The following is a 27,281-nucleotide window of genomic DNA, read 5'->3' as shown; positions in this document are numbered from 1 at the left end:
TTTTCACATCTCTGAAATTATCAGTCTTAAAAATGCTCCTTGTCCATGTGACCAGGGTAGACTTGATGGGAGCTGATCCTTGCTAGTGTGGCTTGGTGGCCGTCTGATACTATGCTCTGCATTTTCCTTCCGCTAATAAAATATACTGCTCCAAGAGCTCATATAATCTAAATTAAATATATCTGATCTCTACACGAACTGTTGAACAGCCACATTGAATGGGCAAGTTTTACCCTATGTGTTCTCGTCTTTTCGACACAAGTGCCAAACCACTGGCCAGAAAAACGCGTAATACTGAAAGTAAAAATTTGTAATACTGAAAGTCTCAATGTGAGCCAAGTTTTGACTAATAACATAAGACTTAATAGTACTATAATTTATTTATTTAACTCCAGTGATTTTAAGAGTGACATGAGATATCAAAGAATTGAACAAATTACCATTTTAAAATATTTTTGTAAAATATTTGATATATGTTGCATATGATTTTAGAAACCGAAAGAAATGGAGAAAAGGAGAATGTTTAGCTTACCCTTTTTTTATTGTAATAAATTTTAAGGCAGAATTACAGATGCTAATATGTATGACAGTATGTTATAAGACTCATATTTACAATTAAAATGTATTTTTGTTTCCTGTCAATCCAAAATTTATTGAGAAAATGGACACATGTACACACACACTGCATTAAGAAAGCCCAGTGATAGCAGCCTTGAATTATTTTAGAGTAGACTGATTGTTTCCAATATCAAGCTATTTAAATTATTTACAAAACTTGAGGCAAACAGTTCTTTCCTACTGGCACTGTCCTTTTGAAGATTCTCTAGAATCTATAGATCCATTCTCTTTCCTATATTCCAGATCCATATTTCTACTTGCTTCTTGATCATCAATATCTGGATGACCTACCGGTCATGAACAAAACTGGAACTCATTTACCCAACAGCTCTTCCCCAGTGACTGCTAAACTCAGAAAATGGCATTGTCTTCTACACAGTTATATAGTTGTGGGGGTTGAAAATTTTATCTTATCTCAGAGCCCATCCTTAATTAGACATCAAATCCCATAGAGCCTCTGAAACATCCCTCAAATTTATATACCCTATTATATTACTGATGGCTTTGTCCTACTCAGGTCTTCCTTTCTTCTCAAGAATAATATTTTAAAATACTATGAAAGGAAGTTCTGTTTCTGGTCGAGATGATACAATAGTAATTGAATTTATCCTTCCTCCTAAAACAACTAAGGAAGTTCTGTTTCTGGTCAAGATGAAACAATCTTAATTGGATTTATCCTTCCTCCTAAAACAACTAAAAAACTGAACAAATATGTTAAACAATGGGCCTCAAAGTCTGACCATGGGAAAACAGAGGGCAGTGATCCACGAGAGACTGTGTTATAGTTATTATCTAAAATGTTCACTACAAAGATGATTAGGTTGAAGGCTTGATTGGCAGCTAACGGGCTGTTGAAGTACTTGAGGACTCCAACTTCAGGGGGTTAGTCCATTGATGAGATCATCATTTGGTGGCATCAATGAGAGGGATGGAAACAGGAAGTGGGATCTGCTGGAAGGAAGCGGACCCTGTGGGTGTGAGACTGTGTATCTGGTCCCCAGCACCTTCCTCTCTGGCTCTTTCTCTGTTTTCTCTCTGCTTCTTGCATGTCATGAGGTGAGCAGCTTTCTTCCTCCATGCCTTTCTGCCATGATCTTCCTTGGCCCAGGCCTCAAAACAGCAAAACTAGTGACCATGGACTGAAACCTCCGAAACAGTGACTCACAGTAAACTTTTCATCCTGTAAGTTAGTTCATGTGTTAAGAATATGCAAAATGTCAAGTGTTAAATCAGAATAAAAAAGTGAAATAAAAACATCAGAAGAGCACAATGTATATATTTTAAGAAACCTGTGCTCATTTTGGTAGCACATATACTATATTTTAACAAATCTAACTACAAATCAAATTTTGCCCCTAGATGAAAAGCAATAGTGGGTATTTGGTGTGATATTTCCACTTATATTTGCCAGTATAGGTTTCACACAAGAGGGATTGGTCCTTTTCGAGTTCACGATACATGAAGACAACCCAGGGAATTAACTTCAGATATGCTGAGTTTGAAATAAACACAATTTATTCATTTGGGGAATAAAAACACCATGCCGTGCCTATCCCACCAAACCACAGAAGCCTGACAGAAAACATATCTGATACTCCAGAAAAGGCACCTTTTTTTGTGTGTGACAGGTAGCACTATGCAGTTCAGGTCAGCCTCAAACTCACAACAGTTCTCTTCCTTCTGCTTCCCGAGGGCTGGGATTGCAGGCCCTTTTGTTTGTTTGTTTTCTATATAAGAATGGTGTAATAAATTCTCTGGTCGTGGCCTTCCTTCTAGTATATTGAGATCTAATGTTCTATTTTCAACCTCTGCTTCTGATGTGAAATGATTATGCTACTAAGTAGTAAAGAATCCAGACCTATCATAGGCATAGTTCCAAATAATATGACGACCTTATTAAATTTGCGTGTTGCTTAACACTGTGTCCAGAGGACCATCGCACTGACATAGGAGTGTCTTACGACAGCAGCAAAGCCATGTCCATGAGAGCTGCCCTTCTCTAAGTGTAAACACGGTCTCAAACTTACACAAATGCTTGGTCCCCTACTTGGTATTCTACTACTCCATTTCTGCAGCTGCAATTAAGTTCCAAAGTCTGAACTAGTTTCAAGACTTCTGTTTAAATGCTTCAGGTGTAGCGGTATTAGAAAGGTTTAGTATTATTATAAAGAAGACTTATGCCTTCCCATCTCTTCTCTCTCGAGTCAGTAGAGAATATACTTTTCATGCCTACATCTTGAGAGGAACCTTAGGCAAAACTGAAAACCACAGGGCAGATGTCTTGATGTCCAGATGAAACTAAAAAATATTCAAGTATAATTAATACTATTAAATATTCTGGAAAGCAAGAATCACTTGGATGTTTTATCAGTATTTAAAACAACAGAGCTGGAAGAGAAACTTGGTCACTATTTTTGGGCTGTAAGTGTGTAAAACACTAGAAATGAGAGATGCAATGTAAAATAAGTTGAAAATATTTGTCGAGCTAGGCAGCCTACCTCTGCCCATCAGAACAGGGACAGGAGAAACATGAATGCTTAGAAAGTCTCCTTAGCTTACTCCAGTTCAACCCCTTTCCTAAGAACCTCTCATCTAACTATCATTATCATGATCTCTATAGATCTCTACATAAAGATTCAACAGTAATAGAGATAAAGATAATAAAATAATGACAATGCTTTATATTGAATGCCACCTTGCTATTTACACAGTCCTTTTATTTCATTGTCTAATCTGCGCTTTACAATGGCTCTATGATGTACTTATGGTGGATACATACTCTCATACCATCTCACACCCAAGGAAAATGAAGGTCAAAAAAGGGAATGGCTTTCTCCAGTGTCATTTGTCCATATTACCCTTGGGGGCTAGAAGTTAAGGTTACTTGATTATGAGCCCTGTACTCTTTCCTTTGTACACTACTTTATGATAAAAGGAATCATAACAAGATGGTGCTTCTTAAATAAAAAAAAAGAAGCCATTTTGACTTAAATATAAGTCAATTTCTTTATTTAGTTCCCTCTCATATGATTCCAATTTCTGGGTTAAGACTTGTGAATACATGAAAAGCAGTGAAATAAAGAATTTTCCTTCCCCTAACACATGAAATTTGAGCAAAATTCAGTCTTAAGAACACCCTTAAGCATAGATTCACCAAAGACAGCCACACAAAGGAAGGATGTAACCTAATGCCATATTTTAAAAATTAATGGTTAGGGAAAGAAAGAAAAGATTCTAAGAAAAACAAGGTTGTTTAACTAAGTTATTCACCATAAGCTCAGGGCCAAAAGTCAAAGTAGCTTCAGAAAATAAAAGAAGAAAAAGTACCAAGGTTCAAATCTTTGCTCAAAGGGGAAATCAAAGAAAATAACAGTCGGTATTAAGTCCACAGAATCAAGCTTGGACAAAACTGACCACCCGGAAAGAAGATGAAGACAAATGTCATGGAATCTCTGAAAACTTACTACAGAAAAAAGAGAGAAGAAGGAAGAGAAGAAGAAAGGGACAGAGAGAAGGAGGGACAGAGGGAGGGAAGGAGGGAAAAAGGGAGAGAAGATGGAAGGAAAGGAGGGAGGGAGGGAGGGAGAAAGGGAGGAAGGAAGGAAGACAGAACTAAATTGAAGAGTAGAAGAAAATTAACATTTGTTTGATGACATAGTGTAAGTTAATAAGAATATGAACTCAATGCAGACTGAGCTCAAACAGGTGATAAAACTACATAATTAGAGTAAAAGGAAGATTGGACAGAAACTACATCATCACAGAACTAATTAATCAATAAACTAGAGGATAGTAAGGAAAAATACACTCAAATGAATGTGATATATATATATTCAATTAGAAGAACATTAATAAATAGAGAAAAATCAAAATTAAAATCTCAGACAATGACCCTTGATATATCTGTGCTAGAAAAACTACAAATGAAGCAAACTCCAGTGAAAGACATAACACCAGAAAAATCTTCAGATCCAGTCCCAAATGAAGACAAAAAACTGGGTACACAAATTGGTTCCAAGAAAGTTTTTTCCAGAACTCAATTTTTCCAGAACTGTCTTGATTAGTTACTGAACATCAAGGACAAAGCAAGTGCTCTGTAGATGTACTGGAAAGTGTGTTACCTACTGTGAAGTTTAATTTTATGTGTCCTGACTGGGCCAAACATTTTTCTGGATGTTATCTGTGAGAGTATTTTTCAGATGAGATTAACATTTAAGCTGGTAAACTGAACAAAGTAGATTTCCCTCCCCAACGTGCGCAAGTCTTATCCAGTCTACTGAAGACACAAATAGAATAAAAAGGGTATACAGGCAGGCATAATGCCACACACCTATAATCCCGGAAATCTGGGATGCTGAGGTAGGAAGATTGCAAGTTTGAGCCCAGCCTGGGCAATTTAGCAACTTAGCAAGAGCCTATTTCAAAATAAAATATAAAAATGATTCAGGGATGTAGCTCAGCAAAAAGGCCTTAGGCTCAACCCACCCCCACCAAAGCTGTGTATGATCAAGCTCCTCCTACCTGATTGCTTGGGCTGAAGCACTGTCTATTCCTGCCTTCAGACTCATGCTGGACACTGGCTGTTTTGGGTTCTCAAGGCCCCAATCTTTTGGCCCAAACTTATACCATCTGCTGTTTTGATTCTCAGGCCTTCAGAGTCAGGCTCAGCTGAAACTACTTAGGGTCTCCAGCTTGCCAACCACAGATCTTAAACTTTTCACAGTCACATAAGCCAGTTCCTTACAATACATCATACACACACACACACACACACACACACACATGCACATGCACACACACATTCTATTGGTTCTATGCCTCTGGAGAAGCCTACCTAACATATATATGAAAGTAAAAAGAAAAAAATCAAACTGACCTCATATGTCTCCATAGCAACATACAGTGCCTGAGGACTGCAGAAATACCCACAATGTTTTAATGAAAAGAAACTGTGACTCTGGAGCATTCAGTCATGACATCTTTCTAGTATAAAGACAATGACAAGTATTTTCAAAAATAAAAGAACCAGGGAATAGCACCAATGTGCCCTTCTGGAAAAATATCTGACAATGAAATCTAAGCAAATAAGAGATAAATCAAAGTAAAGATCAGAGAAGCTCCAGTACAAACACTAGTGGGAAAGAGTTCCACTTAAATGATACTAAAACAACAGAAATTATAATTACAGGCTATAAATGCATATATGTGGCAATTATTATTCTCAAATTATAACTCACAAATTATTCATATTTATAACATTTACATTCTGCAGTTACTATATATACAATTTTCAGTGTCCCCTAAAGGTCAAAAGGCTTCATCCCAGCTTGGCGTTACTGGAGGCGGGGAAAACTTTAAGGAGTGGGCCAATGAAAGGTCTTGGGTACTGGAGGTACCTCAGAGCGGGGAGCAGGACCCCAGCCCTTTTACCATTCTGTCTTTTGCTTCTTGGCCATGAGGTGAGGAACTGTGCTATGTCACAGAGCATGCAACACCATGATGTGCACGTTGCCCCTCTGACACACAGAGGCCTCAAAGCAATGGGTCCACCTGATTATGGGCTAGAACCTCTAAAGCTATAAGCCAAAATTAACCTTTTCTCTTATTAAGTTGTCATCTTAGGTATTCGTTATAGTGGTGAAAAACTGACAAATACAATAATAAAATTAACTGCAAGTGAGGGACAGGCAAAGGGGAGACGGAAGAGTGACAATGTTAATGTCCTCATTTTATACCACCTAGAAGTGAGGAAACACTTTCTAATGTTCTTCACAACCTCTTTTATAACCTTAGAGGGTGTTTTAGGAAATATCTATAATGGAGAAAAAATTAATTTGGCATGTAATCATATATATTTATGGAGTACAATGTGATATTTTGATACATGCAGATAATACATACAATATGTCAACTCAGGATAATTAACATATCCATGACTTTGAGAGAACCATTTTTTGGAAGTTCAATCATTTCTCCAGTTGTGTTTCATTTGATTTTTCTTCTATTGAATTCAGTGGTTTTTACTGAAAAATAGAACTTAAATCACACACCATTTTCATAAGGTACATCTATTGGAGTGTAGGCATAGAAACATACAAGTCCATCCTGTGCTAACTGTGGTGATTTTTGGGTGGGTGAATTTTAAGTGAGTCAGTCCTATTTTTCATTTTTACTTCCCTACATAATTTGAATTACTTTTTAAAGTCTTAAAGCAGTCTTCATTTCCAAAAAAATGCTAGAAGTTAATCTGTGAAAGTCTTAACAGTAATGGAAATATACCTATTTATTCTATTCTTCTTTTTTTAAATAATAAATTTTCAATTTCGAAACATATCAAGTTGCTCCCTAGCTATTTCTTTACTGTTAAGAATTTGACACAGTGCCTACAAAGAATGATTCAAAATTCTGTCATGCATGCTTCCTTGCACTTTCCTTGCAATGGAGAGCTATAGAATCTTCTGAAGGAAGAAAGTTAGACCTTTCACACCCTTTCCACTTGAAACATACATGACTGTAGTGTCTGCACTTTACCTCCATAGTAAATGAGTAAAAATGACTTGGCCATTGCCTTCAAAAAGGCAGAACTGGTGTAGATGCAGACAGTGACAGCAGGTAAACCTAGGTTCAAATTTTCTAACCATATGACCTTGGCAGGTTCTTTTTCCTGATTTTCAGGAGATAAGATCACTACATTATTGATTTGTGATGTTAATACTTAAGTAGACGATGTGTAAATTGGCACAGATTAGGTTCTCAGAAAGTGGTATCTTTTATTATTTCCAAAATACTACAGATGCACTCCAACTTACAATGAGAGTCATAAATCCATCATAAATTGAAAATATCATAAGTAAAACCGCATTTAATAAGCCAGGTATAGTGGTGCGTGTCTGTAATCCCACATATGGGAGGTTTAGGCAGGAGTTTTCAAGTTCAAGTTCAGCCTGGTCAACCTAATGTCTCAAAATAATATAAAAAGGGCTGAAAGTGTAGCTCAGTGGTAAAACACTTGCCTATCATTCATGAAGCCCTGGGGTTGATCCACAGTACTGAGAAATAAATAAATCCATTCATCCACTCATTTAATTAATCTAACAGACAGAACATCACAGCTTGCAACACAGCACCCATGAGAGTGCTGGTTGTTTACCCTTAGTTTCCATGGCTGATTATGAGCTGTAGATGGGGTTGGTGCCCAGCATTATGAGTGAGCGCTGTATTGTACAATGCTATACCAGAAAAAGATAAAAATTCAAAATTTGAAGAATGGTATCACTTCTGCACCATTGTAAAGTTAAAAAACAAAAAGTCAAACCATGGTAGGTTAGTGGCCTCTGTAATTATTCCATTAATTGGAAAGGAGAGACTTAGAGGAAAAGTCAGACTGAAGAACACTCTAGAAGGTTCTCCAAAGCCAGCTTTCCCCACTTGCGTGACACTGAAGTGTTTTGTGTCCGTGGAAGGAGTTGGAGAGCCCTTTCCAGGGAAGCTGAGAATGGCTATTTCCGACAGGGACTAGTAATTGAAGTCTCTCCATAGTGCCACGTTATGTCCCACACACAGCGTGGCCCATTCTGGACTCACAAGAAAGGAGGTCTCTGCTCATTACTTCACGGTATCAGCTTTATGGCATATGTCTGGATTAATTTTTATGAGCCCTTAGAGTATATCATTTACCAAGCTGTAAAGTGCAGTCAGGTGGTTTGACTTCCCAGGAACCAGGTTTGCGAGATAGTGCTGAGCTTTTCTGGGTGAATGAATGACCAAAACAAAAGCCCCTCCCAGCCTGCATTGAACCACGACACTCAAGGGTGTGACTCGGCTCTAGCCCTGAAGGCAGACTGTGGCCCCCGGCAGCTCTCAGGGCTGGGCACACTCCGAGTGCTCCTGGGGAGAGTGTTTACAGGGCACACACACAAAGCTGTTCAAAGAGGAACAGTTCCTTAAGCAGTATGCCTTAGGCTTGGCTTTTGCAGGGGGGAAAAACAAACATGAGCTTTGTAGAGAGTAGTTAAAGATAAGAAAATACCATGCACTGGACACAGTTCCAAGTCCAACATCTTACACTGAGGAAGCCCATTCTCAGAGTAAGGAACACTGAGTTCAATAGTCAAAGGGTGCTCTCTCCCCTCTGGGCCTGACCTTGGTTAATCTGGAGAGCCAATACTTCCTGCCGCAGGAGCCAAAGGCTGAGAACCTCTAAATATTAGGTTTGTAAGTGTTGAAATGACTTTTCCCACTTTAAGTTGAATCTTTATCTTTCTTATTTTGAGAGGATACAGGACCAGGATACAAACATATTGGTGTAATTCTATTTGCTGTGTTGCAGAAATTTGAACTCTCAATTCTGTATCAAAATCTCACCGAGTTCCAATGGCTGTGAAATATTGCTATGAGCATTTTCTTGCATTTCTTCCACTGCACACATCTCCCATACAATGGTGAACTCTCTTCAAAGGTACGGCTTGCACTGTGGGTCTCTTAAAACCGTCCAATGCCTGGCACTAATAGAGGCTTAATGCATGTTCAGTGAATACGAGAATAAAGGAATTAATATGGAGATAATTACACCAACTTTCAAGCTGAATTCCGTACACCCAATCTGCTCCTTCCAAACCACACTGTTATATTGCCACACTGTTATATTGTTCTTCCTCTATAAATATTTTACTCACTCATTCAGAACTCCTGGGCTTCTATGTGCTGATACAGACAAGGCCTAATACTTTCACCTGGCAGTCGAGGCTATACAAGCTATTTCCAGTGCAATATTTTATAATTTTCTTCATATTTCCTGGGTACTCACCAGCTCCCCCATGCCATCCTGGCTTTCCAGCAGGCCCCTACATGTCTCTCCTCAAGTTGCCCTGTTTATCCAGAGCCCCCTTTCACCCTATCCCTACAAACTCTGCACTGCTGGGTTTGAAGACCTTGTCAGCAGAGACAATCAATGATAAACAATCACTGATACTTGGGAAATTAATTTCTTCTCTTTTATTATACTCTTCAAATATAAAGCTATGCACAGTAATAGCCACCATGATTTAAGAATAGCTGTAACAGGGTAATCTCTGTATAATATTTTATTGTGTAAATAACTTTTACTTTAGGTTTCTTGAAACAGGACCCACAATTGAGGGAGAGAAAGGGAGACAGAAAGAGAAAGAGAGAAAGAGAGAAAGAGAGAGAGAGGGAGAGAGAGAGAGAGCATCCGAAAGGAGTTTGTTGATGGAATTCCTTCTTACTCAGGGGAGATCCATCCTTATTCTATTAAGGTCTGAAATATGCCCTTGATTCCAAGAATAATATTAAATAAATGGAAATAAAATTCAAACAGCGCAAGTTTCCAAGTTCCTAAAAACACTTTGTGTGCTGGTATGGAGGCCTGATGCACCCTATACCTGCCGGGAACCAACAATTCCTCCTTCTCCTTCCTTCCTCCTGGAGGAGGGTTTGAGACATCTGCAGAGAGATATTCTGAGGGAGGTAACAGACTAGGCAGTTGGAGTATAAAGTCCAGCCCAAACCCTCAGCCTTATTATCTCACTGCCAGTTTTCATATAAGGAAATAGCCTAGGCACAAGAATGCCTTATTTTCTTCAGGTCATGAGTTATTTCCTCATAGTTCTTTCCTAACCATCCTCACCCTTCACACAGAAGCTCAAGAGCAAATCTCTGTGTTGTTCACCCCAGGCCTGAACAGATATTGGCTTATGTTTTTTGCTATTGTTCTTGTCGTGAGCTAGGGAAGATGTGGCCACCCTGAAGATAATGACTCACGGAGTTTCTAGTAATGCATGATCATTTCTCTTGATACGGATAAGCATGAATTCAATTACTGTGGACCTGGGTGCTCTGCTGACAGGCCGCCATAATGTGTGCATAATAGGTATATCCTAGTGCAGACCATGGAGTACCCACCTACCGAACTGTCTGTCTAGCAAAATCAACCACGGGAGCCACCATATGCCAGCATTCAGGCCCTGCTCCCTGGCGGTTGTGAGTTCAGCTACAAAGTAGTACCGGACCTAAGCTGGGCCACAGCCCTTCTTTGTAACACATGGGGTAGGGAGGAAGGGACAGCTAAAAATACTCGCTCTAGGGGCGCCACACAGTTGAATGTAAACCTCAAGTGCTTCTGGTAACCATGTCTTCTACTAAGTGGAGAAAGCCACTGACAGAGACTAAAACCAACATCCCGAGAGCAACACAGGACTGAGAAGAACCTGACAACCTCGAGTCCTTGGCACTAAGAAATCATGACCCAGCTGCACCTCTGCTCTTCCTGTATCTTGGTTACTCAGTGCTTCCTAGAATTGTATGAAAAACAAAATGCTACTATTTCTAGTCTCTTCCAATAAAGTGTCCTGTTGCATAAATTAGTTTATGTTAAGTTTGTAACATCTGCTAAAAAAATCCTAAAAATTATATAAGGTGGCAGTCTTTAATGATGAGTATGTCTGTATGACAAAATCCCAATTGCTACAATTAAGTGAGATAATTAACATAAAAGTGCTTTGTCATCTTTAAGACATAATTCATGCATGTGACTCTTCTACAATCCTTAACCAGAAATAAATGTCTTCTTAAAGTCCAAGGGGGTTGTTGATGCTTTATAATTTTCTTACTTTTTTATATTTTTTGTAACATGTTAGATTCTTTGTGATCTGGGGGGATTATACCATGTGATTAATAGAATCTTGAGTATAAAAATAAGGTATGTTATATAAACATAATAATAGCAATGGAGTATTTTGTTTCTTTTTCTACCCATATCACCTGTATTCTTCAGAATTTGTAAAGTTAGAAAAATATCCAGGGGCTACTTTTAATGTTTTTAAACCTCTAAAAACAATTGCACTGGTATAGCGTACCTATTTACACCAGTTAATTATAACGCAGTGGTTACTCTGCTTTGGGCTAGAATGAGATAAATTTGGTTTGGTGGCTAAGTAGCTCATGTTGCTCAAAAGTTCTGATTGGCTGGTGCTGATAGCATGCACATTTCTCAGAGGAAGTTTCCTGGACCAGTACTAGTTGATAGCATCCAACCTGAATACACATAGCACAATGGACCTGCTGATGAGACCAAGTTGACAGCCAAAATTAAGGAACAACATTCAAAACGTGAGATAAAATGAAGAAACAACAAATAGAGTCCTGGATGACGAAAAGATTGGTAACTTCTGATCCACAATATTATCTAGTATGAAAGTGCCCTAGGCATGTTCCCCCCCAATGACTCATTCTGAGGTAGTTATTTAAAGAGTTACCCCTCAAAAGAGCCCATTACACTTGTATAAAAGACTCAGACTCAACAGGTTGTTGCTGTTGTTTGTTGCATGATTTCTCAGAGTCTTCACTCTGTGGATCCCCAAGAGGGGCTTAAACCAGAGTCCAACTTATCTGCCTCCTTTGGCAAGGCTTTCATGAGATTAGGAGTCCATGAGACACTCTGTGGGAAATGTTGGTCTGATAAGCTGTCATTGAGTGCCTCTTATTTTGATCACCTGGCCCACATATAGATTTATAAACAGAGCTGGCCAGGTCAATTGGTAGAATATATGAAATTAGAGTCACTTCACACACCTACTAGACAATTTCTTCCACCTCCCATTAAACTGCCTTCATTTCTGTCATTAAAATGTTTTTTTCTTTGGCTCTTGAATACCTTCCACTCATCTTTTGTCTACTAGAGATGCTCCTGAAAAAAGAAGCAAATTAGGTCCAATTCTCTCAAGCATTTCCAGGAAAATACCTGTAATAGCAGAGCATGCAAACTAATAACCCTGAGTATCTGAGTGAACTAATTCTGAGCGTTGAAAGCTCCACATTTATGTCAGCTCTCTTGATGGGTTTAATGTTTATATGAATTTAACATTCTACATCATAAAATGCTTTAATATAAAACTGTTCGAAATCACTTGGCGTCAAATAAATCACTACAATACGAAGAAGCCCGAGGTCATAGCCTGTGGCTGCAGGTAGCCCTGTACCCCCCTGTCCAGCACGGCGAGGAACAAGCCTTGGGGAGGGGCACCACCGGCTGGATGGGGGGCAGGTCCCGGTGAGCCAGGGAGACACTGATGGGGTCATAGGCACAAAGCCAGAAGACAAGTTTGTGACTGCGTGCAACCTTTTTAAGTGGGGTGGTCCCCGCATTCCCAAAGGAGTAGGAGAACGGGACAGAGCAGCCAGCAAATGAAAAGGCGTGAGGACTCTCCTTGGCCGCTGTTTCCCTTTCCTGCTCTGACAGAAGGCTGCCCAGTGCCCACAGTAACCTTCCGCCCACTTCCTCTTTCCTTCTCTGCCCCTCAGCCTCACTCTTGCTGTCAACTCCACTCAGTCTCTTTATGTCCACTTCTGCCTGGCCCCAAATGCAAATGCAAGTCTCATCTTTGTCTGTAGGGAGGATGGGCAGGTGGGGGGCCCAGGTCAAACTTCTGCCCTTGCTTTGTGAATAAGAGGACAATTCTGGTTCCTTCCACTCCATGCCTTAAGATCTAAACAGCTACACGGTGGTGAAGGGCGGGGAAGGAAGAGCACCGGGCTGCGTTTTCCATTCTGCAATAACTGGCACTGATGCCGGTGTCTGAAATGACTTTCAACACCACCGGGCTTAGCAGTCTTGAGAAATACTTTGTCAAATAAACTTCAACGGAACCAAGAATAATTTGCGTTTGTTATGTACTTGTACACGTATACACACATTTAGTGCACAGTATGACTGCAATGCTCAGCGTTCGGGACCTGTGAAACACTAGGAGAGCCATTCTTCGAGGCCGGGTGGCCTTCCCTTCGAAACAACTTAGTGTCAGCCTTTTCTTGTTCTCCTTCGATCTAAAAAAGAAAAAAAAAAAAAAGTCCTTTTCTTGCTGTACTCCTTCAAGAAGTTTCAGCTCAGTTATCAGTCTGATGAGTTCAGAGTAATGCAAACTCTGCACTCTTTTCAAAGCATGTGTTTCAGTTGGGTGTGGTAGTGCCTGCCTGTGATTCCAACAGTCGGGAGGCTGAGGCAGGGAGGATCAGGACTTTGAGGCCAGCCTAGACTATGCTGCAAAATTCCTATCTCAAAAGCAAAGGACAGCAGCAACAAAACAAAGCAGATGCTTCTCCTGTCCCCAGTTAGGATGGCTCTCAGCTGAGCTACAGGAGTGGGAAATGGGCTTTGGGCTGGTCTGTTCTTCAGCTCACTACCCGCCCTACTGGTTTTACCTCCACCAGTTAATGAAGAGTTGTAGAACCAAAAGGCAGGGAGAAAGAAGGCAGGCGAAGGGGAAGAACAGTTACTGGATGAGGCCGGGAGGGATCACACGGGCATTCTCTGGGCTGAGAAGTCTATAAAGTTGACTCTTTCTCTCTGGGATTCTTGGGAGACCCTCTCACTTATACAGACTTTCATCTGTTGCTCTTGTGACAGTTATAAGTAAGCATCTTCAGAATGGTGACTCCTGAGTCTGCCATTCACCACAGCCTCCTGCATTTTTCTACTGAGTTTTCCTTGCTCTGCTCGGCGGCTCTCTGAAGTAGAAGCTAAGGCCCCTCAAAGCCAGCTTTTTCTCCTGGTGAGGCTGCTTCGGGCCCAGGCCTATGGCCTTTCATTTACCAGTGCAGCCACCTCCAAAAGCACAGTCCCCCACTCCACACGCTCAGCTCTAACTCTGAGCTCTCAGGATGCCGTTAGACACCGGTCCACTGGTTCTCTTCAAATTGTAGAGGACACAAAGCAAGTTCTCTGAGGGATGTCGCTGAAGCCCTTTCCACTGGTAAAGGAAAAGCAACCCACACTATAACGAAGGCACTAACAGCGCACTGACAACTCTCTCAAAAGATCTAAAAATATTTCATTTCCAATTGTTCTTGGCCTCTTCAGCTTTAGTCTTGTTCTGTGCCAATGTGGGTGAGGGGTAAAAGTTGCAAAACTGATTTTTCAACATCTTTTGCTTGGTTTTGCCCAGTGGGTTCTTCCTACAATATATTTTGGGTTCATTTTCGCAACATTTGAACTAAGATGTGATTTAGATGAACTCAGGAATTCGAAGCTGGAATTAAAGCAGGGATTGTTGAGTCAAAGGTCAGCCTCCACCTCCAGGAAATCGGAGTCAGGCATCTGGAGCTACTTTGACACTTGCATGCAGCCGCAGCTGCTGACAAATGCTGGTCTTGCTTAAGCTCTTGCTCTTAGAAAGGGTGAGTTAGAGATTGGCTCAGGATCATATAACTGTGAGCAGCAGAATGATGATCAAATCATGCTCCCTCCAGGCCTGCTCCTGAGGATTTCTTGCCACATAGTCTTGGGCAGATCTCATGACTCTTGGGGAAAACCATGGAACATGTGGATAGTACCCGCGGCCTTACAGCAAGAAACAGGGCTTCCAATCCTGGCATCTCCTGAGCCACCCTGCAGGCATTTATTGTCCTGTCTAAGCCTTCATTTTCTATCTATAAAACGCAGACGATGGTATAGAGAATGCAATGGGTAAGTTATAGGAAAGTATTTTTTAAACCCTCTATGCCTCAGGCAAATGAAAGGATCGGCTGTGGTTTTTCAGGATAATCTTGGCCTTAGAACTATGAGATTCATTATGATTACTAAATCATGATGGTGTTTAATTAGAAGAAATGCCCCACCTAAACAAGTTCCATGAGTCTATTCCCTTGCTTATTGAAAGAAATGCATTATTTTAGAGAGAGTGGTTTGTATGTTACGTTAATGTTATAAAGAATAGTAAAAGAAATACACATCTCATCTCTAGCCAAAAGTGTCTAGCTAAACAAATACATCAGATTACAAAGCACATGAAACAAAGGCACAAGTATGACACAGGCCTGGACAAGGCAGTCCAGAGCAGAAGTTTGCCTCCTACAAGGCTCAGGAAGAGGGTGCCCCTGCCCTCTGAAGAGTCTACTTGTACCAGCACACAAGGCCCACATCACAGTGCTACACAGGGCTGCAAGCCTTTCTAAGAGGAAAAGGACACACCAGGCAGCCTCTCCAGTCAGAGTCCCTGGGACTATTCAATGTGAAAGGCAAGGGACACTCAGGGCGGGTCAGGGAGCATCTTACTGAGGCTTGGGGGACGGCAGGCTAGCACAACATCTTCCCCAAGCAGGAAACCCCACCCTTGGTCCTTGCTTGATCTCTTTGGGTTGCAAAATCCATGCAATGCTCTCCCTGACCTAAGAGCCATCCAGACGGAGAGGAGGGTGGGGGGAGGTTTGGAGGGGCACTCAGTAAAGAATAAGCTTAATCTTCATGTCACCATTTTCTGAGAGAAGTAAGAGGGATCAAAGGAAAGGGCTGCACTTAGACTAGGAAACTCTCCAGTTTCAGCCTCCCTATAGGGGAGTATGGGGCCAAGTTTAAATTAGCTTTTACTTATGCTGACTAAGGGCAAGCGAAGCAAGTTTGGAATTAACCATAAGCTTGGCTAAGTGAACTGGGGCAGCAGGAGGTACTGAGAAACATGTGAACCAGAGGGTGCGTGGCAGCTCTGCGAACTCCACAGCAGGCAGCCCAGATCCATTCGTTTCCGCTGTTTAAAGCTGTTCCGTGTTGTGTGTGTTCCCACTTTAACCACACATGTACATGCTAAATCCTTTGCATTTTCTTCTGTGATTTAAAAGAACAGACTTAATAAAGGCACATCAATTTTTTAATTTGAAAAGTCATTTTTCCTCCAGCATTATGTTTGGGAGACTCTCAGAACATCTCTCTGCTGGCCTACAAGTCTGCTACTCTGTGAGTCTCGTCATTCCCCTCTGAAGGCCAAGCGGGCACTGCCCAGGCACCGTGCAACTTACTCAGAGCCCTCTGGAGATGCCGGAGCATCCAGGCGAGTTACGATTTAGTGCAGTCAAATGGGAAATAGAGCAGTGAGCATCTCGCAGAGCGGCCTTGCGAGATCACATCTATGTTCACTCATTACGATTGGCCAAGTTGGGGCCCAACTCTGGGCGCCCTTCCTCTGGGTTTTTCAGACATGTTGCACTATTCTCTCCCTTCTGTGACTGTGAGCTCCTCCACTGGAGAAGCAGGGTCTTAGCACTGTTCTCTTATATGGAGGAACCTAGTTCCTTGATGATAGTACTGGCTCAATAAACAGTGAACTCCTAATCACCAAATCCTCAGTGTATTTTTATTTAATCACCTCCTCTTCATTTATTTATTTTTTTATCTCCCCCAGGGACTAATGCTGTGTCAGCTGGAAATACTGAGTGAATGAATGAATGTGTATGTTAATAAATGTATATTGTCTGATTATATATAAAAGCATTTGTATAGCCTGTGAATGTAATAGTGTTCTTCCTAAGGTTGTCTGCTTGAATGTGGTGCCATTATTCATTATGATAAATGCACCTTTACATCTGTAAGACTGCTATTTACAAAATGCTTTCACCTGCAGTATCTGATTTAATCCTCACAGCAGTAAGGCAGAGTGGATATTATTATCCCCCACTTAAGATAAGAGAGGTGATTTGTCCAAAGTACACAATAAGCACAGAGCTGGACTTGAACCCATGTTTGCCACATATCGCTAGAGCAGGTTTCCCCTTAGGTTGTAGCAAGGCAAAGGTTATACTCCTTTATAAACAGATGATTGTTCCTGAAGATGGCAAGCAGCATCCAAAGAGGGAAAGTACCATCTCTAAACTCCGGGCAGGCTCTCCTACTGGGCACCTCGCTTGCTGTTGGCTATACCTGCATCTGAATGCAAAGCTGTTCTTATGCCAGGTCACTGGACAGGGCTCACATTTGACTATAGCTACCTGATACCAAAACAACTCGTGAAAAGGAAGGAAATTCAAGCAAGGAACCAGTTATCATTTTCTCTACAAAATGACAAACAACCTTTGGGGTTGATTTTTCTTTTCCTTTAAGTTACTGTATTCATGGAGATGCCACAGTTACTTCTTCTCTGTTTAAATGTCAGCATACAACAAGGAAGCCAGCAGGCTAGAACAGCAGGAGTCAATATTAAAAAAAACTAGGCTCAAAATGTGGCCTGTGTCCTAAGGCCCCTGGTGGTCTTTTCTGTGCTAATGATCTGTGTGGTTGGCATTACTGCTGCAGGCACTCTTAGTATCCTAGAGCTGTGAGATCTTAGAAATTTAATGCAGCTTTGCCCCCCCAAAAAAAAGATATGCAATATTTTATTTATTTTCTAAAATTTTTTTAATGTTTGAGACAGTGTCTCCTGTAGTGCATGCTGACCTTGAATTCAGTGTTCCTCCTGCCTCAGCCTCCCAAGTGCTGGGATTATAGGCCTATGCTACTACGCCCTGATGGAGTATTTTATCTCAAGGAACCTTCATGGGCTGGGGATTTAGCTCAGCGGCAAAAGCGCCTGCCTGGCAAGCGCAAGGTCGTGAGTTCGGTTCCCGGTACCGGAGAAAATCAAGGAACCTTCATATAGAAACAAATAAGCAAAGCAAATCCAAGCAGTAGATCTGCTGGGGTTGAAAATGAGACTGTAACAAATTAGAGGAGTTCCTTCAACTCAGAGTAGTCTGAGATACCCAACAGAATCCTAATGGTGGGGTAACATTATCAGAGGCCCAGAAAGTAAAATGACTAAGGTTAAAAACCTTGGAAATCTACTAACATGGTTCAGCTCCTCTTTGAATTTCTATGTTCCTTATCTCTGTGTAACTGTATTTTTGCCTGTATTCCAGCCTCCCCCTGTATCTTATCCAAAGTCCATTCAGTTACATTCATTTACTACAGAAGGAACCAGCCTAGAGTCCAGCTTTACCACTGTGCTTACAGAACATCACAATTTCCGACCGCCCAAAGTTAAAAGCATTGAAAGGAGCCCTGATTGAAGATGCAAATTCTTAAACTTCCTTTCTTTGCAGTTTTGGTCAGCTTGGGACAGAACCTAGGTGATGCTTGTAAGTGGTGAAGTTCGGGAAACACTTGCCACAGATGTCCTCGCGCAGGAAGTGGACCTCTGCTCATCACCTGTGAAGCCAGAGAGGCTTTACGTACCGTCAGAAAGATTTTCTTTCTTTTGTATAATCAAGGAATACCAGTTTTCTGGCCTAAAGGAAAAGCTTCAGCCAAACACATGGGTCCATTTGTGTTCGAAGGTTACGAGGTGAAGGTGGGCTGCTCTCTAAGCCCCTGACTGACTTGTTTCAGTGGGAAGGCAGGCTTCAAAACACGATCCCTACTCCCGTGCTGACCCCAGCTCTGACCGTCCACGTCTGCCCCGGCAGTCCCACATTATGTGCTGCAGACAGAGACAGCTCCAGGCCCATGATTTCTTCTCAGAGTGTACCACCCTCCCCTGCAAACTGAACTCCAGAGTCCGTGTACCCATCTCACACTCTTCCAATCCAGAAAGACACAGCACGGTTTGTTTAGCTGTAATCCAACCCATGTTTCTGCTCCCTAGATCTACTCTCCTCTCTGCTGGCAGCACCTTTTCCTTGAATATTTACATTAAGTGGTTTGAGTTCTGTCCCCAATTATGATATTCTCTCACCCCATTTGTTTTAGGAAAAATAAATATTTAACTTTCAAAATAAGGGGCTGGTCTCATTTCCATTCCAGAGACATCTGGCGATAACTGCGTCCTCACTGAACTGGACTCCACATGAAGGTGACTCTGCCTCGGGCCCCAGTTGCTTTTCTGCTGGCTGGAGAACAGTAAGGCCTATCTTGCCTTTGGAACAGTGCTGTCCTTGGTGCTGTTGGTCTTAAAGGACAGGGTCACAAAAGACACTAGGCATCTCCACATCACATCATTCCTTAACTCCCTGCATATCATTAACACAGGGCTACTATAAAAATAGGCTGCAATGAAGATTAAGGAATGATTAGAGGGAACACATGTACAACTAGATGCTAAATTTTATTTATTTCCAGAATCTAAAGAAAGAAAATTTTTTTTGAGATGGGTCTTGCTATGTAGTTCAGGCTGGCTTTGAACTCACTATGTAGCCCTGGTTGCTCTAGAATTCTCAGGGATCCTCCTGCCTCAGCCTCCCAACTGCTGGGGTTACAGGTGTGTGCCATCATACCAGGTGTAAGAATTTTAAACCTAAGATAGAGTTTCCCTCACAGACAAACTGGTTCCTAGACTTCCTTCTGTGTCTTCAAATCTTTAGAGAGCCCCCCTCCGTAATCTTTTACTTATAAGTAAGTACCACGACCTTACAGGTTAAATGTATTTGCCCTAGACTTTGTCCTAACCAAGTCTATATTGCTTTCCCACATGTACACACACACACACACAGACACAGATTTTGTCCCTTTTATGTAGAGATAGTGAATACATTCAATGTGCAGGAACTGGTACATGCACAGTGTGCCTTGAACCCTTTTACTTCTCCTTCTTCTCTGTCTTCCTACTATGTTCCACCATCTTCAGAGCCCTTTCCCATCCTTTCAGAGAACCAATGCTTCGATTCATTGATCATTTGTATGGTATTTTAGGGTCCATTTCATTAATTTCCACTCTGATCCTTTTAATTTCTTTCCTTCTATTAGTTTTAGATTTGGATTGTTCTTGTTTTTCTAGGAGTTTGAGATGCATCATTAGATTATTTACTTGGGATCACTCTATTCCTTTTATGTCACATATACACACTTGCATTCGTACACATCAGAACAAGCCATAGGGTAAATAACCCCTAACCGCATCTCAGAATAGCATCAACACTGGGGAGCGTATGGAGACGACGGCAGTGTTTGGGGCAGGCTCCAGTGTTTCGTATCTTTTTCTGTTTCAGGGTCATTGCAAAGCTAAGGGGAAGGTGTAACTCCTTACTCTCTGTCTCCGCTCCTGCTCATGTCTGGGTCATTTGTAAACAAGGTACGTACGCTCAAGTGCACACCCACATGTGCACGCATACACTCCCTGAAACAAAAGTTCATTTTCCAAATGCAATTTAATCTGCAAAATTTTTCCAACCTGTAGAGAAAAATACGATTTCCACAGGTATGTGGAGGAGTTTTAGATCCCTCTGGCGCAGCTCCTCACTGCAGTCTATGCCTTCCTGCCCACAACCAGGCTAAGTGGACCCCTCACAGAGCATACTGGTAGCACCGTAAAAAACATGATTAAAGTCAGTCCTGTGCACTTTCTACCATGTTATAACTTTATCATCTTCCAACTTCTGGGGGGTGAATAGAGCAGATAAGGGATCTTGACAGTTGTCTTTCGCCATCCATCTTCTCCTTGAATAGACAGAATTTGAGGTGGACACATGGCTACTTAGCTAAGACTGCTAGGTTAGCCACTCCTGCTAAAAGGGGTCATAGGACTAAGTGCTGGCCAATGCACTGTGTGAAAATGATACATACTATTTTTCTGCATCTTTCTTTCAAAAAGATTCTGTGTGTGTGCCTGACCCTCTACTTCCTTTCTGTTGGCTAAGAGTGGCTAGAACAAGCTCAGGCACTTCAAATCCAGAGATGGACTATTTCCAGACTTGTGCAGAGAAAGGAATAAGCATCTACTTTGCTTAAGCCAATGTATTTCAGGCACCGTTTGTTACAGAAACTTAGGGAAATCCCTGTCACGTACAGTGACCATTTTCATGCATGCCAAGGTCCCTGTAGGAGACACAGTCTTTAAGAGGCAGAGCTGGGCTTGGACCCAGGGTACTAACCACGGGACATTCTCCAACTTTCCTAAAGATGTTTTTGTCAGAACTTGCACACTTTTCAACAGAATAATCATATTACAATAGCCGACATTTTATTGCCTTTTTTTTTAAGACAGGGTCTTGCTGTGTATTTCAGGCTGGCCTTGAAATCACTATGTAGCCCAGGCTGGCCTTGAACTCATGGCGATTCTCCTGCTTCAGCCTCCCAAGTGCTGGGATTACAGGTGTATACTACCATGCTAGGCTTTGTAAGTTTTTTGGTAGTTGCTTTGTTTACAGTAGTTAGTAATTTTTCTTCTGTTAAAATAACGTTGTCCAACGATCATGAACTTCCATGTCAAGAGCAGGGTCAACATGGCCCAAAGCTCAAGAGCACAAAGCAATTTCCGGAAGAAGGGTTTCTTTCCCTTTAACAGATCTATCAGGTAATTTACAGTCTTGAAAGTTAAAGCAGGAAACTTAGAACCAACAAGGATGGAAGAAGCTTTACAAAGAAGTAGCGGAAACAGAGGGTCCAGGTAATGAGCGCTAATTGCTATCGACTCACGGAGTGTAACTCTTCTGCTCTGTCCTCTGCAAGGTCCTGCCGAGGCCAAAAGTGAATGAAAGTGCAAGGATCTTTTCATTACCGACAAAAACACTGGGAGGCAGAATTTTAATTTTAAACCATCATTCTTCATCCTCACCGGGAAAAACAAATCACCATTTGACAACCTCACAGTAACTGCACCCAAAGAATGGATGCTAGTAACCTTATTTTCTAATTTGCTTAAATAACAAATAATAGTGATGTCTCACCACATTTACTTTGCAGCAAACAACCTTCAATATGATTTTCACATATTAACTTTTCTAAGTCTTACAACTCTATGGGGTAGGTATAATTATTTTAGCATTCTGCAGACAAGGAGAGCAAAGCCACAAATATACTTCATGTGCTGGTTAGCACACTAGGTGCACTTTGGCAGGTACGAACATGTTGTCTGGTACTTACTTTCTGTTAACAGTGTGCTGAATGACAGTGCTTGGTAGGTTGTGAGCACTAACATTTCACTCTTCACCCTAACCCTAAGCCTAACTGAAAACTTTACCCCACTGAAGCTACACATGCTTCCTCAGCAGGTAAAACCACCTGACTAAACTGAGTTTGTACCTAAAAGTCAAGAGTATTCTCAGGTGGATCTTTTCTTGTTCAGGAAAATGGGTATCTTCATGTTTTATAGAATGTACCTCAGTTTTGGAAGTTTGTATCATGTTGGTCATCTTTTTATTCTAACTCCACAGTTATTTTTTTTCTTAGAACATTTTGCTGATTGTCATACAAATGTACAAAAGAACTGCAGTATTAATATTGATCTTTGTTTTAGAAAAATAAATACTTAAATAGTTATCTTTCAAAACCTGCACTTTAATGGAAATCAAGAGTAAATAAAGAACTCACAAAAGACTCATTAGATTTTGACCATTTTATTTTTTGGAGAGGTTTTTTTGTGTGAGACAGGGTCTCACCATGTAGTTCAGGCTGGCCTTGAACTCACTATGCAGCCCAGGTGGACCTTGCAGGAATCTTCCTGCCTTAGCCTCGGGAGTGCTGGGATTACAGGCATGCGTCACCACACCCAGCTAAAGAGCACTTTTCATGGAATTTATTTATAACTCATTACTTTATTTGATTATTTCTTAAATTTTTATAAATTTTTTGTGTCAAAGTACATTATTGTGTTCCATTGTCACACTGTTTCACAATATCCAATTCAACTATTGAAATTTTAAAGTATCTTGCTTGTCAATTGAAAACAAGAGTCTACATAGCTCCTCTTCTTTAAAAAATATTAAGTTTTCTGTACTATACATGGCAAAACTTTCTAACTTTCTCCATTCTCACCATCTCCTACTTTGGGATAGCAAAGTGAATAACAAACAAACAAAAAACATATAACTAGATTTCTTAGCCGTCTCCCATGGCACATAGACATAGCCACGTGTTCTGACCAATGAGATATAATTAACATCCTCATGAAGTGGGACTTCTAGGAAATTTCTTTGGAAGTAGTAGAGACTCAGCTAACAAAGGATTTCCCTTTCCCCCTTCTCTCTTTCCTTCCTTACAAATCGGACACGACTCTTTAAAAAAAAAAAAAAAAATTGGACACGATGCCAGGCACAGTACAATGAGCCCACCTCCTGGGTAACGGAAATACACCAAGGCGGGTCAAATGAGAGCTAAGGAGGAGCCCTGTCACCAAGCCACCCTGGAAATGCCTCGCTTCAGGTAGCGCGTCATATGGAGAAAATAAGTCTTAATTTGCCTAGACTTCTCTTTTGTCTTACTGGCAAATTAATTTTCTAACTTCTAGGTGATCAGAAAAAACAGTAGCAAAGGTTTTTAACGTCTTCAAGCTTAAAAATCGGGGTAGATCTACATGGCATATACATTTCGTAACCCAGCCACTCAGTATTTTCAAGCAGTATTTGAAATCAAATCATGTGCTGGTGAATCAAATCAATCATTCAGGATTCTGATTCAGTTACTACAAAAGGGGAAAACATGAGGATGGGATTTAGAGAGTGAGAGAGGAAGGGAAGGAGGTGGGTGGGGCGGGGAAGGGCAGTGAAAGGGAATCCAGCCGTCATGGACACATACCACGCGGTAAGATCAACGCAAACTTCATGTACAACAAACATGCAATAGTAAAACAAATAAAAAGGGGGACAATGTCTATGCTACCATCCATTCTTCATTTATTTCAGTGAAATTAGCTTGGACATAAAAGAGAAGACGTGCACTATGATTTTTTTAATAAGAAATCTCTAAAATGCTTTTGTTTTTGTTTTACATGAATAATTCATGTGCTCAGAAATGCATAGATTGCATGTAATATTGCTTACTCAAGAAAATGTATTTTAGCTTTAATAATGGAAGCAATAGGAACTTCTAAATTGTAGAACTGAAAAAAAGTATGACGATATCAGTAAAAGTGAGATTTTTTTCTCTATACATTTGATAATAATGAAAAAATAGCTACCACTTAAAATGTGCTAATAATAGATCAAGTTCTGTAGTAGATCTAGGAGGCTGAAGGCAGGTCTTTTGACCCCAAAACCTGGGCTTTAATTCCTTACATCACAGATGAGAGCCCAGGGTCCTGTATTGAATAAGAGACACAGTGGACTCACAGAAGCATCGCTGGGCTTATTCTTCACCATGTCTCCAGGAGTCCCTATGCCCAGTGCACATACAAAGTAAAAAGATTTGAACAGACATTCTCATACCTCTACTGATTCTTTCACTAATTGATCCTAATCATATTCACGTCCATTTTCTATTGCTAAATAAGAAATCATCACAAACTTTAGTGATGTAAACAATACCGTTTATTACTTCACACCCGTGGTAGGTCAGAAGCCTGGCAGGGTATACAGTACTGAGTTATGTGCGTAGAGCCGCACTAGGCTGAAATCAGGATGACAGCTAGTCAGCTTCTCATCTCCAGCTCACGGGCCTGCTGCAAGCTCCCTCGGATTGTTAGTAAAAATTCAGGTCCTTCTGGTTGAGGACTAACGTCCTTGTTTTGTTGCAGGCTCTTGATCAGGGGGAACTCTTAACTCCTCAGGATCACTTCAGGATCCAGCCAAGTACCCTCCTTCTCTCAGGACTTGGCAGTGTGCTTGTCTTCAAGCAAGTAGACCATAGCACTTATGCTTCCCCTTCTCCCAAAGAGCTCACTTGACAGGCAGGCTCACCCACGACCAACTCCTTCGTGATGAATTCCAGGTCAGCCAATTAGTAACCTGATCATGGGCATCCACAGCATCATGCACTAATGATCCCATCACAGTCACAGTTCCCACCCAGGTACTCCAGGAGACAGAGAATCATCAGAACTATTTCAGAGTCCTTCCTTCCTCAACCTAGAGCATTTCATTCCTTGAAAAAGTACTTAAAATGGTTACTTTGAATTCAAAGTTCTGAAGAGCAAGGCCATGCACAGATTCTTACCTAATTATCTGGAAATGTCAGCACTGCACAGTGGCTATCATTTTGAAATTAGGAGCCCAGCATGGTGGCGCATGCCTGTAATCCCAGCCCTTGTGGGGCCGAGGCAGGAGGATCAATGCAAACTTGGAGAGACCAGCCTGGGCTACAAAGTGAGCTCAAGGCCAGGCCAAACTGCATAGCAAGATCCTGTCTCAAAAAAGACAAACCAAACAAAAACAAACAAACAAAAAGGAATTTGATCCTCAAAGCTTTATGATGACTAATCCCTTGAACTAGAATAATAAGAGGTAAACTCTTCCTATTACATTCTCCAGAAATGTGTCATCCACATAAGCAGTGCATTTAGGAAACTGCACTCCTCCAGCCAGTTCTGCTGCATAGACTGGAGCTAGCAGCAACAGTGGCAACTCTCATTCAGCGAGCTAGTTCTTGAGTGTGGTGCTGGATTTTAATTACGGAAACAACAGCAGTTTGCTCCAGCCTTTTGAATTATCCCATGAGGTACTTGTTATCCTTTACTAAACCTATTTCAGCTCTAATTTAACTAACCAAAGCGAACTCTGTGATTGTAAACAACATGAACCAGTGTAGTCATTAATAGAAGATAAGGTAGTAACAACAGAGATCTCAGGAAATACCAATTTGATATGGTCAAGTTAAAGCCAGCAAACCAGATCATGGCAGCAGTGGAAGGAGAGTTACTTAGATTACAACTTGGTGAAATGGAATGAGGAGCCTATCCAGGCACACCTTTCAAGGGTAAAGTAATTGTGGTTATGTCAAATTTGACAGCCAAGCGTGGTGATGCACACCTATAATCCCAGCACTCAGGAGGCTGAGGCAGGAGGATCTTTGGGAGTTCAAGGCCAGCCTGAACTGAATAGTGACACCCTGCCTCAAAAAGTCCAAAAAGAAAAAAAGACCATGTGAGAAAAAAGACTGCAGATTAGCTTAGATGCACCTAACTGTTAAGGAAAATGATAAGTGTGATGATTAATCTTATGTGTCAACTTGGCTCGGCTACAGTCCCCATATTTGGTCAAAAGTTAGTCTGGATGTTGCTTGTGAAAGTGTTCTTAGAGGAGATTAACATTTAAATTAGCTGACTTTGAATGATAAAGATGGGTGGCATTGAAGTAGTTGAAGATGTTAAGAGAGAAAGACTGGTCTCACTGGAAGCAGTAGTTCTGTCAGTAGACTGTCTCCAGAGCTGCAACAACAGCTCTCCTGAGTCTCGAGCCTGTGGCCTGCCCTACAGACTTTGGCTTGCCAGGCTTTACAATCGCATGAGTCAACTCCTTTAAAATCTCCCTGCCTCCTTACCCCGCACCCTCAGAAAAACAGAATTCTAACTCAGACAAGCTTAATGTTTCACCATAATCTGGGTCGAGTTGTAGAACCATATGTGCCCTAAAAAGAACACCTGACCTTATGTGGCCACAGGACTTTTACAGTGGAAATCATAACACACACACAGGTCGTTCAGTTTATTTCACTGCCTCATCACTTCTCTAATTACTTCCTAGCCAGTAATTAGAATGGGATGTATGGGAGGAGGCCGATGATTCACAGGACTCCAAACTCCTAAATTTTACTGAGCTTTCCCAAGGTAGCTGAAGCAGCCCTTCCTGATATGCCTGATGAGGCCATTCCTGCCTTTCTTGAATTTCACACAATGACCTGGATGGGGCAGTTACCTTGCAAGGGAAATATGCTTCTCCTGGAGCCCCCTCCTTGGAAGTCATCACTGCCTATAAGTCCATAATGAAAAATTTCCAGAAGCCTATTTCCAAATCGAAACATGAAGAAGCCTATCGGGCAAGCGCAAGGTCCTGAGTTCGATTCCGGTACCAAAAAAAAAAAAAAAAAAAGGATACAATGAATTCCTGACTCTTGAAATCCAAAAACTTAACAATTTTATTTTACTATGGCACTGAGCTTTGGGTGGATTCTTATTCATTAGTAACCAAAACAGTAGTTAAGCCATTAAAGGAGGCACATAAATTTAGATTGACCTGTTATTGAAGGGAATGCATTCATTACA

Source organism: Chinchilla lanigera, unplaced genomic scaffold (assembly GCF_000276665.1).
Source record: "Chinchilla lanigera isolate Chin_1 unplaced genomic scaffold, ChiLan1.0 scaffold00019, whole genome shotgun sequence".
NCBI lineage: Eukaryota > Metazoa > Chordata > Mammalia > Rodentia > Chinchillidae > Chinchilla > Chinchilla lanigera.
This window is presented reverse-complemented; position numbering follows the sequence as displayed.